Raw genomic sequence first — 14716 nt, forward strand, 5'->3', positions numbered from 1 at the left:
TGTTAGACAATAACAAAGTGAACATAATCAGCATTCAAAGACAAGGTGAGGACCGGGGTCGTGCTGTTACCAATGTGGAAAACAGTCATTGATTAATTATGTATGCAGCAGACACTGTGCCCATTATGACAGTGGTAAATTAAGTGTCACCTTCTGTGACCATATCTATATCCACAGAGAATATGCTTGCATGGAAAAAGCACGGCTTACATCATGTTTAAGAAACAGGCTTTCATGTATTCGTACAAAAGGATGCAGAATATCATCCATCAGTTTTGCATTAAAATGTGTTTGATCTTATGTCAAAACCACAACCAATACGCCAACCAGTGCTTGTACCTTCACACACTCATTACATCATCGTCATGGCTGTATCAGCAGCAGTGGCCTGAAAGGTGTATCTGCGTTGCCCCCTCACTCGTCTATTCCCATGTTTACACAGAGTGAGTAATGCTGCACTACCAGTTTCAGCTTGTGTTGTCGAAGCTCTGCATGGGTCATCTCCCTTGGATGCTGTGGGTTAGATAATGGACGCCGTGTTAACCTTATGGCACCCAGAGAGAGATGCTCGGAGAGTGGCCGTTCACGGGCGCCATTGAGTTCATGATTGCCGAGTCCGGCCGCGCTGTAATAAAGGGTTCATGTGCTGCCTTTGCAGTGTTTCTACAGCATCTCTGGGCAGAGAAAAGCCGGTGCCCTCTTGTTCGCCTCTGGGACAGATCAGCTTACGGAAGAGAGAGGGCAGACATTAGTCACTGTTTTCCTGTAATACACTCACACACACATACACACACGGAAGAAACAGAGAGAAGTGTCTTGGGTATACCCAGACATATGCTTGCACATCATTATCACCCACGCACACGCTTGCATATAAAGATTTATGTAACCATTCACAAAGCTAAAATCCCAGCAGACACACAAACATGATCGTGCCAGTGTCCCGTATGGAAACCTTAGAGGGGATTACAGTAAGCGCGGCAGCAGAGGAGGTATGTTGCTGCGTCTCTGTAGAGCCTTCCCCCTTGAGACACTGATGTCTTTGATACTACATGTGACTGTGCTCTTGGTGTCTCTGTTGGCGTCCCAGTGAGACACCACCAGCTGGCCGCCTTCCTGGGCCTGCTGTCCCTGGAGAAGTGAAATGATCGCTGGGAGGAGGTGAAAGACAGGAGAGAGACGTCATTGGGGTGAGGACGAGAGAGGCGCTTTCGCCCGGGGCAATCTATTTCAGAGCCTCTTCTGGCCCGTAAAAAACTACAGCGAATCCTGCACTTTAGCAGCAATATCAATACGCCGACTTCACATCGCATCGATGTGGTCTCACATCGTAACATGATATCATATCCCGAGCTGCAGATTGATCACTTGGCTCACACTGGAGATGGATAGAACCAGAGCTCAGGAAATTGACTTAGCAAATGTAGTAATGATACTTCCTTCCTGCCGTCCTACATCGGCACTGTCAAAATCAGACGGTGAGTATAGGGTGTATTTCAACTTTTTTTTGCAAGAATGCGAAGGCTGCAGCTAACGATTATTTTCATCATTCATTGACCTGTCGGTGAATCCGTTTGTGAAGATGCTCAGTTAAAGGCAACTGGACGTCTAGCCTGATCTTTAAGAGGCTACAATCAGCATGTTCACGATGGATCGTGATCGTGCTCTAAGGAGCGTTTAGCGTCTTTAAATATATTGATTTCTCTTTCTGTTTTGGTGCACCCTCTCTGCTCTCGTCAGAGCTGTTTCCAGATGCAGCTTTTTTTTAAGCTCAAAAGCTCTGATGGACCCACAGTCACCGCCTGCCCAGCACCAAACAGCGGACTGAAAAGGTTAGCAACTTAGCGAATGATGTAAACGGAGTGAATATTGGATTTTCATTCATCAGGTGGACAGAAACACGATCGCAAGTGAATGCTAATGCGCCATATCTGCGAGATGTGTAATTAGGCAACAGTCTGCCAACAAGTTGACCGCACCAGTTTAAAAGGAGATAATATGTCAGTGTTGTGTTTACAGCTTGTTTCTACTGCCCCCATGTGGCCAAAAAAGTAGTTACTGCCTGTTTAAAAAGTGCAGTTGCCTTTGACCTTCCACCTATCAGTGAATTGCAGGATCATACAATCCATAAAAACTTAACAAAAAAAAAAAAAAAAAGGCATATCACAGTTTTCCAGAGCTCAATTTGACAACTTTAAATTGCATTTTTTGTCCAATACACAAAGATATTCCATTTAAAAATTATATAAAATAGAAAAAACCCTCAGATCCTCACATTTGAAAAGCTTGAACCAGTGAATGTTTGGCATTTTTTAGCTCGATAAAAGACTTTAAATTAATAATCAAAATTGTTCAATCAAGTGCTCAGTCTGCTAATCGGTTTATCGACTTATTGCTTCAGCACGACACATTGCTCCAACCGGAAAGTCTTATGAAAAAAAGAACTGTACTGTGATCCAAAGGTGACTTGACAGTAAGTGTGAGGAGAGACTCTGCATCTGGTGTTACAGAGAGGAGAAATGTGTCTGTGAGGTGAACAGAGGGTCAGGGGTCACTGGCTGGAATGCAGCATTCCCGTCATCTTCCAGGTGTGCTGTGTGACTAACATTGTTGATGACCTCAGTCACATGAACTGTGGCCCAGAGAGCTCAAAGCACAGAAATGAAAACCAAGAAAACTGAGGAGCCACAATCCGCATAGAGTTACATAAAGCAGAGGTGCTGAAGTTTAATTGACGAGTGATTTATTCTTCTTCTCCTGCTTCTCCATGCTAGCCTCCAAATTCAAATACACGTTTTGTCTACATGCATGTGTTTCCTTTAGTTGCATGTTTTGAGCTCTCAGGGCCACCGTACGCTGAGGGGTCGAGGAGGTCAGAATTACATTTTTTGTTCACTGAAAATAACAACTCACTGGGAAGCAGGGTCAAAGGATGAAGGGCGTTCATGTGCTGTACAGATTTTGATAGCCCTTGAGGGAAATTTGTGTGAGCTATGTTGATAAAATGAGCTTGACTGGATTTCTTTCACACAATAGGCACTTTATGTCTATGTCAACAATTAAATGACTCATGAGTGCCCTTCGTTTTGCTGATGTAAAATCAAGTGGCATCGGCAAATGTTAACCTGAAAGAAAGACAAATCTTTGCTTGTCATTGTTGTCACTATCTTAGTCTGCTGATGTTTTACTTGTCCTGATAAGTGAAAAGCATTTGCTTCAAGGACAAATAGAGCAGAAACACGGCAGCAGGAGAAGACACACAAGTAGACACGCTCATCAGCTCTTACCCTCCGCTTGCCATTCCACCAAACCCTCTCCAGATTGCTCCAATATCAGCTCATTTTTCTGGAGAAAATGGAGGCTGTGCCGCCCTGTGCTCGCTCGGTCCAGGCGGGATTGTTTCCTGCTCCTCCGATAACTGTCGTGTGTGACAGAGGTGTCTCTTCTCACGCCTGTCCCAAGTCGTCTGACACGTCAAGGTGCAGTAAAGAGCAGCTGTGATGTTGTCATTAGAGAAAAAAAATGACCTTTTTGGTTCCTGCATATGTTTATTTTCACCGCACTGAGGCATGTTAGAGATGTGCCCGAGGAATTGACCTTAGCAGTAAATTTTATAGACAAAACTGTGTCTAATTTGTGGTTTAAGGCCAGATTTTTAGTCATTTTCATCTGCTCATCAGAGCTTGTTTACCTTGCTCTCATCCTGCATCAAATCTGGTGGCGTATAAAAAGACTGGACTCCCTGCACTGATCACATTATTGATACCCTACATCTAGTAATGGACGGAGCCTTGGCTGTATCGAATGAAAAGAGACATGTTACATAAACTGTGATGAAGCCCTCTCATCTCTCAGGCTGTGAGACAACAAACAGCCGTCTTTCCTCCCCAGCTGGCTGTGCAGCCGCTGCACTAAAGCAACAAACTCATATCGTGGTGGAGGTGGGATGTAATTGATGGTTCTGTGTGAAATGAAATGACCCCGTTGATGTCTCCAGCTCACCTCAAACCCCTCAGCCTCACGCATACATGAACACCGTCTCACTCGCTCCATCTCCGCCTCTCTTCCCGCGTGTTTGTGTTAGTGAAAGCATGTGTTTGAAAAGGTCGTCACCTGCGACACATTTGCGCTGAATAACCGCCTGAGAAGATGTGTTGCTTTGACTTTTTCCCGGAGCCCGAAACATTTGTTAAAGAACGTGGCAGCCTGTCTGCAGAGAAGCCTCTTTTTCTTGCGTAATAAGCCGTAAACACACCTGGGTGATGAGTCACATTGCTGGAGAGCTGGGACCCACTAGCGTGCCGTTATCAGGCTGTTAACAAGGAATGCATTTAATGGAAGCTAGTTTGAGACAGCACGTTCCTCCTCTGGTGTAAACCACACCATATGGAGGCTGTATGCCAGACTTTCTTCCGCGAAGGCTGGGGGATAATGTAGAGTGCGTAAAGCTTCCGCAGCTGATTCTGGAAAAAAGTGTTTTCTTAGCCCTTTAATGGTCTTCTCAACTGTGATGTTTTCTTGAAAAATGTGTTGTTCTTTACTCAGAATGATCGTCTCTGGCTGAAGTGTTAGGACAAAAAAAAAAGATGAAAGATGAAGCTGTCTTTCCTGGCTGCTTCCTTCCAGGAAGTTTGCAGCGGAGAAATTACCCTTGTGGCCCGTTAAGTTTTCATCACTGTTTATATTTACAGAGCAGAATTATGTAACTTAATACCCAAGAAAAAGGTCTGATGACTTTGTAATAACTGATGTTCTACCAACTGGTACAAATACATACAGACTATGTTGGCTATGTTTAAATGAAAATACTGTCACCAATCAGGTAAATACAAGGTGATATTGATAATATTGGCAATAGTGATTCTACAAAGCCCAGTTTAAGCTCAGTGACAGATGTGGACACGGACAAGCTTCACTGTGATCGCTGGGGGTGGTGCAACTCCTGCTCAAAAGGTGCATCTAGAGTGAAGTGTACAGGAAATACTAAGCTTCACTGTCTACTTTTACCGTAATTGGACATTTCTACCACTTGTCAGAGTCTCTTTAAAAAACTGATTTTGTTGCTGTTAGTGCCGAAAACAACTGAGAAAAGGGTCAGAAGCTCCTCTTAAAAAAGGGATTCTTGTAAAGCTTTTACAAGGCACCTTATTTATTCAGCCTCTTGTGAGCAGGGAGAGATATTTTACGTGGCTTAGATGAAGTCTGACATGAACTTTGTTAAAATAGAAACTTGCACATTCCTTTAAAGTAGAAGTAAAACAATAAACATGACAAACAGCGACAGAGACAGCATGAATATGGAATAATAATGAGCACAGACAATAAATAGCATTAAAGTATAAATAGGAACAGATCTTGAAATCTCAACAAATGATGACTGAGGAAATACAAGCTCATAAAAAAAAGTTTTTCTGTGGATGTTTTTTAACGTAACCAGTTGAATTTCTTCTGGGAAGTTTCTTTGGAGCCCTTTAGATGAAACTAATACTTCCAGAGAGCTTCATCAGAACACGCTCAACAGGCTTGTTTATTCAGATCCGACTTTTTCAATCCCAATACCGATACCTGGACTTTGGGTATTGGCCCATGCTGAGCAATAGCTCTGTTTAATTCACGAGCTGAGCCTGTGTGGAGGAGACTGGGATCAGTCTTTTATGTGAAAGGCCACATCAACACAGAATGTAAATACAAAGATAGAAATGTGCTGAAATAATGGCATCCAGTACCAGATGGACCCATACCTGATCCAGCTGTTGAGTCAGTATCAGACCAATATCTGATCATTATTGGTATCTGTGTATCTCTGCTGTTTATAAAGGACTGCTGACATGGGTAAACAACAAAACTAAAGCAAACACTCAAAGCCTCCAAACATTTCCAGAGTGATGAATGATAACATCACAGCATCCGTGCAGACAGGAAGTGAAAAAATGAAGCTTTTTAAAGTTTATATTCTTAAGAAAATCACACTTCAACACACATAGGTTAAACTGTCCTCCATCACACCGTGTGTATCATGATATGACTGAAGAGGAGGCGGGCTGACATTCTGGCCAATGGCAGCGCCTGGAGAGGAGCGTCATACCTCTTCAGTGAGATGAAAGCTTGTCTCTGTGCTCATATAGCTCCACGTTGCTCTGAAAACAAATCACTTCAAAGCTCTCTGAGTGTATTCTCGGAATATTTATCAATGCAACCCTGACCTGAGCTTAAAAGCAGACACCTCCTCCTCTCACAAGTGGACTGCATCATTAGCTGTTAATAGCTCCCTGTGTTATGGTTTGATTAGCATGTGAAGAAGGTATAGGTAGCTGCAGTGCAACTTCAACAAAAGTAAGTATAATTAGAAAAATACATTAAAGTATCAAAAGTAAAAGTACATTTTACATGCATAAATATGGCTCCTGTGAGTGTTATACTAAATTATATCTTTAGATTATTCTCCAATTAATGCTGTATGTAGGCAGTATTTACTGTTGGTTAAGTGCAGCACTTGAGTAAATGTACTTAAAATTCCAGCACTGAGCAGCTAGAAGACAGTAGCATTTGTGAGCTATAGAGGTCTAAGCTACTTGGACCCCTGAATTCCTCGGGCACATGCCTTTCTCTGCAGGGTTCCCAGCAAACTAAGCAGGCTTTGCGCAACCTATGGAGGGACGAGTCATGGCGGAGACCGGCCCAAGTGTCTGGGCGAGCTCTGGCAACACTGCCACAGCACACCTTCGCTTCAACAAGCTCATAAAAGTCTGCACAGCTAAATATAGACACAGGCGGTCAGAAGGACAGCAATAAATCAGTAGGAGACCCCCAGGGCCCGACGAGAAAGGGCCCTCAGATGGTGTAGCTTAGCTAGCTGCCATTATGCTGATCCTCAGCCTGTCACTGAACTAAACCCCTCTCATGATTTGTACTGTGACCTAAAGACCTGGCTGTATTTGCTTTTGCAGCCGAATGCTGTGAAGCCTCATATGTTGCTTTAATGTTCTAAACAATGACACACTTTTAATACTTTAATACTACCAGATTAAGCTTTTTAGGAGAACCCTCTCCTGTCTGCAGGGCTGCTGCTGTCTGCTTTGCACCCAAAGAGCCTCCACATTCCTGACTCAGCTGGACATTCAACAGGCCGCCACCTGCAGCATGTCAACAAACTGCATAAGGTTAACACCCGCTCTGTCGGAGGGGCTGTAAAAATAGTGTCTTACTTACTGGATCTGTTAGTGAACGCTGTCCAGTAACAACTGGAAACATAGAAGTGGGAGTTGAAAGCAAGAGGAGTTGAAAGAAAAATGAAGAAAATAATGAGAATTTTAAGATTCACAGCCGCACACAAAAGACAGAGAAGAGATTATTCTGTATTCACAATAAAGAGACAACAGCAAAGATCCAGAGATGTCGAGGACACAGATGATAGAGTTAAAGCTCAAAACAAAGGGCCGATGAGTTGACTGCCATTTGCCTGTGGCTGTGCGTGCTAACGACGGGGGAAGGAGAGGCACGGTTTCTTGTCTCAGCTGTCACTTCTGAGCCCGTGGTGGGAAAATGGGAGAGCAATGCCCACACTCTGGCTCTCAGTCACATCCACCAACTGGATAAAACACACACACTGGAACATCTTTTGTTTCCCTCCTTCGCTTTGTCTCGCTCATATTGATGTGAGTCAGTGTGTGGCCCAGAGGAGTTTTCCCAAGTCATCCTGTTAAAAAGATTGAGTGACTGTGATTAAGAAAAGCATCATTAATTTTCTTTGGCAGCTGAATGCGCCGATCTGCTTTGATGTCTGATTCGAGAAAGCATCCTTCAGCAGGAAGGAGCTCGCTCACTGTTGGTTACAAATGTGCTTTCCGTATTTGCATGACAAAGACAAGACTGATATTAGGAGAGATCGAGATCTTATCTGCGGCTCCTCGTGCGTTGTTGCTAATTTGCGCTGCGTTACAGTTGCCTGGTAGCCGGCGATGCCCTCTTCATTTGCTGTCCACATCACATGGCGCCAGAGGAGCTCGCCCAGAATAACTGGACAGGCCTCCAGAGGCAGCTACTCACTCATGTAATATGTACGAGCTGAGTTGACAACTCTTTCTTGGATATCACGGCAGAACGTCAGTGTGAGAGACACTTACAGTGAGACGGTCTTCATAGATGCTTGGAGGAATCTTTGCCTATAGGACATAACAGGATACTCACCCTGCGTTTAGTCAAGAAAGACGCTTATGACTTTGCAAATGCAGTAAAAATCTAATAAATCTTCTGGATGGGTGCACATCGGTGGAAAAAAAGAAAAAAAAACTGGTGGATGATTCAGCCTGAAGGAGCGCTTGGAGATATCTGGTTCACAGTCAGGCACGGCTGCCGGGAAAAGCCTTCATGTTGCAGGCGTGATCACTCTTCATTTGCGTGTGCTGCAGTAAATCAGCCGTGCAGGTCTCCATTAAGGAAACCCTTTGACCTCGTTTATGCTCATCGAGACAGACAGCATCACTCAGCGGACACGCTCACCAGCCAGTAGAGATTTAGATTTCAGCTCTTATTTCTGCCATCGTTGTCTCTTAAGCCACGTCAAAGGCGTCTTATTTTTTTTATCTGATCTCCCATATTTGTTACACAAACTCCTTTTCTGCTTTTATACGGCGGGGCGAAAGGTAATGTTCCCACGGCCAAAGATTACTCAACAAAGAGGACTTGAGAGGATCTGGAACATGAATCAGCTTTTAAAAAATACAATAAAGATGAAACAGCAACTGAATCTCCTTTTACAGGCTCTACTTTTGAGTCTAAAATCCCTGAATTGAGCAGCTCCAGAGCTTCAGAACACAGTGCCTCCTCTGACTTTCAGAGATTACAGAATCAGACTAAGACGTTCAAAATAACTGTTGTCTTGAAGATTGTTTGATGGCCTAAGATCTTTTCAGCCATGTGCTTTACTGCTCGGCTGAACTGCAGAAGAGCATCCTTTGAAGCCAGAAGTGCTCCGGTATTTTGCTCAAGGACACCTCATGCAGGGTGTGTGCTTTCTGGCTTCAACAGCCTCAGCACTCTCTATTTAGGGTCATTATTCTGTCCCTGGTAATGTTGTAACTGACTGAACTAATATGACAGCCACATACAGTGTTACATAAGACTTTGTAGAGTCTGTACTTATCGCTGACATTTACCCGTTTCCCCATCTGCTGACCAAAGCTTTGTTCTTCTTTCATAGCGTCCAAATGTCATCGCAAAGCTAAAAAAAGTCCCAATGACATCTTAGATCAAAGGCAGCGCTGTCTTTGTGGCTTTCTGAGGCTTTTGGTTTTTGAAAATGATCCACGTGTAGTAGTAAATCAGATAGCCAATGACGGTCAGCAGAGCTACTGAGAACCACCAAAGGAGGAGAAAACCGGAGCAGGGAGGCTGGCTTTCAGTCGACGCTGCCATATTTCAAAATCATTCCTTATTGATTGATTCCCTGTTGATGGGCCTTTCAAAGCCCCTTCAGGTCTGGATTCTGACTCAACACACAGCATACTGATGGGAAAAGGAACCTTTTCTGGATTTAGACACATTAACTTTTCAGTGTGGGCTTTTACAAGCAGCTGTGAATTGATGACCAGCAAGTAATGCAAGAAGACAGCCGGTCTTAGTTTGCCATAATGGTTTGAGTGATTGCTTCGGGTGACTCTGGCACACACTGCTGCTGTGGCATAAGCACCTGTCGCCTCTCCCAACCTGAAGCTCAGCATTGAAACATTAAGACATGGCCCTCTGCCTACCAAAAGTCAGCAGCATCTGCATCAAATCACAAATATTGATTGGCAATCAGGGTATTCACTAGCTGTTCTAGTCAATATTTTAGATCAACGGTGGATCAAATGACTGTGTATAATGTGAAAGGGGTCATTTCTGGTCATGAATCCAGAAAGAAATTACCAACCACATTTCACAGTTCCCCTCAACTCTCCGCAGCTTTTTAGCAACTTTCAGTTCACTGCACTGCTTCCTATGAACCGCAGCTGTTCAGGTTTTCTCTTAACGCTCTCATCGGCGCTGCTTCCAAGCAAGGAAGCTTCAGCAAGGAAGTTCTGATTTACCCACAAACCACCAAACTAAAAACAAAGCAAGTAGCATCCGATGTGAGAGTTAAGCAGCTGAAAAGACAAATATGGAACTAAAAGGACTCACATTTACCAGGTGGCCACAAACTGGATTTACTGGATATGTTAATAGATAGCTGTTTGCTAATACAAAAGGATTATAGAATAATGTAATAGTATATATGCTTTTCAACATGATGTTAAGTTGTTCTTTAAAGTAAAACATACATACAACCCTGAAAAGTTGTATGTATTAGTGTATTAGTTGTCAAAAACCAATGACGCTGATGCAATAAAACTTTAAATATATTGTCTTTGTACTCTTTTCGGAGTATATGTCAAAAAGGATTAGTAAGTTATCACATGCTGTTTTATTTATGTTTCACAGAGAATCTCAACCTGCCGGGAGATCCACTGTTTCAGCAGCAGTGTGGTCTCTGTCTAAATGACACTTTGACAACCAGGATGTGATGTGTGACAGGAATCAGTCCGTCATCTGCTCACCCATACGTATCGACAGCATGGCTCACTTCCAACATCCCTCAACAAAAATAAACTGCTCGGCAGCCAGAGATCAAAGAGTCCGTTCAAGGATGGCGCATTAAAAATCGGCCTTCCAGGTAGAGTGGTGAGATGACGGACGTCTCTGTGTTCCGTCTGCTGTGCCAGCACTGGTGGCAGGGACTGTGGACAGATGGCACGGAAAGTGTTTCCATCAGTCATGAGAGTGTCCCCTCAGTTGGAGCGACTTGACTTTTGACTTGTTATATCACACAGTATGTCGTTCTCTGAGGCGATTCCAGCACGAACGGGGACTCGGTCCAAAAGTTTCAGCATTACAGGCGATAGAGGAGGCAAAGTCACGTACTGTATTTAACAGCACAGCCTGAGCCGGAGTGTGACTTCCAGCGTCAGACCTTCTTAGAGCGCGTCATGGCCCGCCGATGACCTCCATCACCACCTTGTCATATCGGCAATATGACTGCCAGTTTCTGAGCCACCTCTCCAGTGGTAGATGGACTGAAGCTACAATGCAGTTTCAAGAGGCTGGAGGGAGTGTTGGCCCAAGCTGACAGAGTGTGGCGAGATGAGAGGGCTCTGAAGCAGGGATACACACAGTGGTTGACGTGAGGGCAGGGCACAGTCGCCTCTTTAAGCTCTGGTCATTTCATAGCCTCTTGAGAGGTGTGATGTGGAGGAGGTGGTATTACTACTCACCATGTGCAGGGCTGCACTGGGAAAATAAGGCAAAAATCCACATTCACAGTGCACAGATATACTGTGAGTGCTTCTATTTATTTTATGTATATTTTTTCTGCTGGCTGTTCATGACAGTAACATACAGTATCTTTTCCTTTTTAGTTGAAAAAACATCCAAAATCGTTCAAATCAGCATCTTCAGTTTCAGGAGTTAGCCAGTCGCATTTTAATAATTAAGGCAACAGGAAGAAATAACCATAGATATATAGTGCTTGTGTGGTTTTGGAGTGTTTGTTGACAGATAGAGATCATACCATCAGGTTAAAGCAGGCGGGGGGGGTGGACAGTCTACAGTTGGATGTGTTGGATTTACCCATTTCATTTCGCTTTTTTAACACTGGCCCAACACTCCAGGCCAATCAGCCTGACAGGCCACCAGGAACTCTCCCGGCGCCCCCGACGGACACTCCAGGTCTGATTGTGTGTCTGATGAAAATAACTATCATCATTACAACCTTCAATGTTTTCAGCAGCTGCAGCCAAGTTCGTTCCGGTCCCGCAGTGCTTCGATCACATTGAGCCTCTCGAGAGGAAAAGTGAAATGAAAAAGAGGCCTCCGAACTGTGCGGTGCTGCTTCTCTAACGACCTCGGCACATCTCAAAAATAGTTGGCAATAAAAAAAAGACATAAAAACTTGATGTTTTTGAAAGCTGCTCTTTAAGCTCCTTTGCTGTCCTTCAAATCTGTGCTTGCAGAAACGTGAACCAAAACAGCAAAGAGAATATTTAACTGCTGTATAATTAAAGTGGCTATAATCGGCATTTTTTTAATTACGAATCAAATGAAAATGTGAAAACAAGTGACTGTGTGAGAGATCACTTGAACCTGCAGCTCCACTCTGCTTTACAGGGCTGAATAGTGAGTTTCAGCTCATTGTTTGGCTGTCTGGTCTGGTTCACTCTCACTGCTATCATAGCGTAGCATAGTTGTGGCTGCAGCAGGCTGCTGTTACCACTGTAAACTACCTACTCAGCACCAAACAGCAGTCACACACAGTTAGCAACGATTTGTTGAAAATAGTGGAGCATTTAGCAGCTAAAGAGCTAGATGTTTCCCTCAGGAGTTGGTTGAGACCAAAAACAGAGCTAACAGCGAGGGAATATTGCACTTATGGCCGGAAACACAGCTCCAAAAGAATGATAATGTTGCCCCGTAACTGCTGTTAATGTGTAAATAAGCAACTGCTCATGAAAGGGGGTGCTCACTACTTGTTTCCACTGCCCATGAGTGGGTAAAGCTCCCAGTTATTACAGATTTAAGTATATTCTGACTTGGACAAGCAGCATCACTTGTCATAGATATCAGTGAGAGGAGGAAATGAATTGTCATGCATATGCACTGCAAAAACACTCCACAGCACTAGAAAAATGATTGAAAACACAGAGACGTGGGGGGAATTTTGTGTTCAAACTGATGCCGTTATTAAATTGTACAAGACATTAAACAATCAATGGGCTTCATGAATGCAGATGTGCGTTTCTTTCTGTCCATTAACTATCAGCAATACAAGCGCAGGAGGGGACGAGGACCACAGTCCAGAACATGACTGTATACACAATGGCAGTTTTATTACCCAAATCCCTCGTTCTCATACCACCCACTTTCCGAGCCATCCATTAATAGACAGAACTCCATTTGCACTCCAACAACGTTATCTTCGCAGACTAAGTATGGTATTACGGTGAAAGGCCGCGGCACTGCTGAGAATAGAGTTTGCTTGTGAACCCATGAATCAGACTTGTTTCTCTTGGCTTCATGGCCTTGAGAGAGGAAAGGTTGCTCTACAGCAGCAGACAGCGCATTGTGATGCCATCGTGTAAGTGTAAAAAAAAAAAAAAAAAAGATTATGCTTCTTCACATGTTGAGGCACAGTGAATAGAAAATGTCTTGTGTAGGAAAATGATTGATAGACAGCAGAGCGTAGAGAGCGGCCAGAATGGAAAACAGGCTGCTGCAGCTTGGACGCCAGAGCAGGCTGCGTTTTCACATGCTAACACATTCTTCATGTTGTCAAATCATTTGCAGAATATGATTTGAATAATAACCGAACTCCTGTAACCACCTGAGTCAAAAGAAAGAGCCACACACAAAGCACTTTATCACCCCGAACTCTCATATCAAACATAAAGCATCAGTAATTAAGAACACAGCCTGTTTTCTGTCTACAGCACAGATTGCACACCTGCGTAATTAAAATATTTTCAGCCGCACAAAGCTGCGGACTATCCTGAGAGCATCACTCTGGCCTATATAATGAAGTCAGCTGAAAGTAGAAGATGTTTAGAGCGCAGATCCGCTCCACCCTCCCCCTCATCTGACTGTGTACAGTAGTAGTGTGTGGGAGTTCGGCTTGGCTGGCCGGTGCAGTCTCTCCAGGGTGCCAGCAAATTCTCCAGCTGGCCGAGGAGCCAGCTCCAGATAAATATATGCCCCTTTTCATCCGAGGAATTGCGAGGACCCTCTTGCTCTTTCAGCAGGCAGCTGCAGAAAACGCCAGAGGTGACTCAAACCCCCAACAACAATTTATCAGCAGCTGAGGTCGTGATCTAATTAGTTTTATTTGGATCTCTCGAATCTCTGGAGGCTGTCATGGCGAGATGACAAAATAATAAGCACCGGATCAGTCCTGTGATAATTTGGAGGATAAAATTCTTTTGGAGCCTTTTTTTGTGTGTGAGAGCACTTTCACAATTTCGTTCCTGGAATGTAATTTCATTCCTTCATTCATTCCTTGAATGAAATTGAGCAAAAGCCAGTCACTAACTTTAAATTTTGGCCGTCTTGAAGGAAAACCAGAAAGCATATTTTCTTCTCAGAGCCTCGCTGGGAGTGACGGCATCCTACGTGAACGCTAACTTTTCTGAAAAAGTTTGAATGGTCTGATGGGAGAGATGTTGTCCTGTGTTGTGGTTTTGTCTGTACTCTTTTGATGGGAAAATATTTCTGTGCATCTTTCAGGATTTAGAAGAAATGGCCTCAATGTGGGATTGTGATGAATAGGAGCGTTAAATGAATAATAAATAATACCTAACAAGGCTTTAACAATATAACTCATCAATAATGAATGCTCTATGTTACAAATACCTCAGATTTCAGGCGTTTTTAGTCATTACCAGTAAGTGTGACTTACAGAAATGGCTTTAGAGGGTTGCGAAAACAAGGGGCAAGTGTGTGTATGTGGTGTTTATTCAAAAACCTCATGCTCTGCTGACTAACAGCTGAGTGGACAAGAAGAGAGCTTACGGGAAGTTTGAAGCATGAGTGAAACATGTTGGAAAGGTTAGCAAGCATTAAATATGTCAGGCATACGTCAGTAGGTGGAGAGCACAAATGCATACTGGAAGCATGAACTCTTTCTGGAAGGAGGGGCCAGCCATCACTATAC

Source organism: Chaetodon auriga, chromosome 11, assembly GCF_051107435.1.
Source record: "Chaetodon auriga isolate fChaAug3 chromosome 11, fChaAug3.hap1, whole genome shotgun sequence".
NCBI classification, from domain to species: Eukaryota; Metazoa; Chordata; class Actinopteri; order Chaetodontiformes; family Chaetodontidae; genus Chaetodon; species Chaetodon auriga.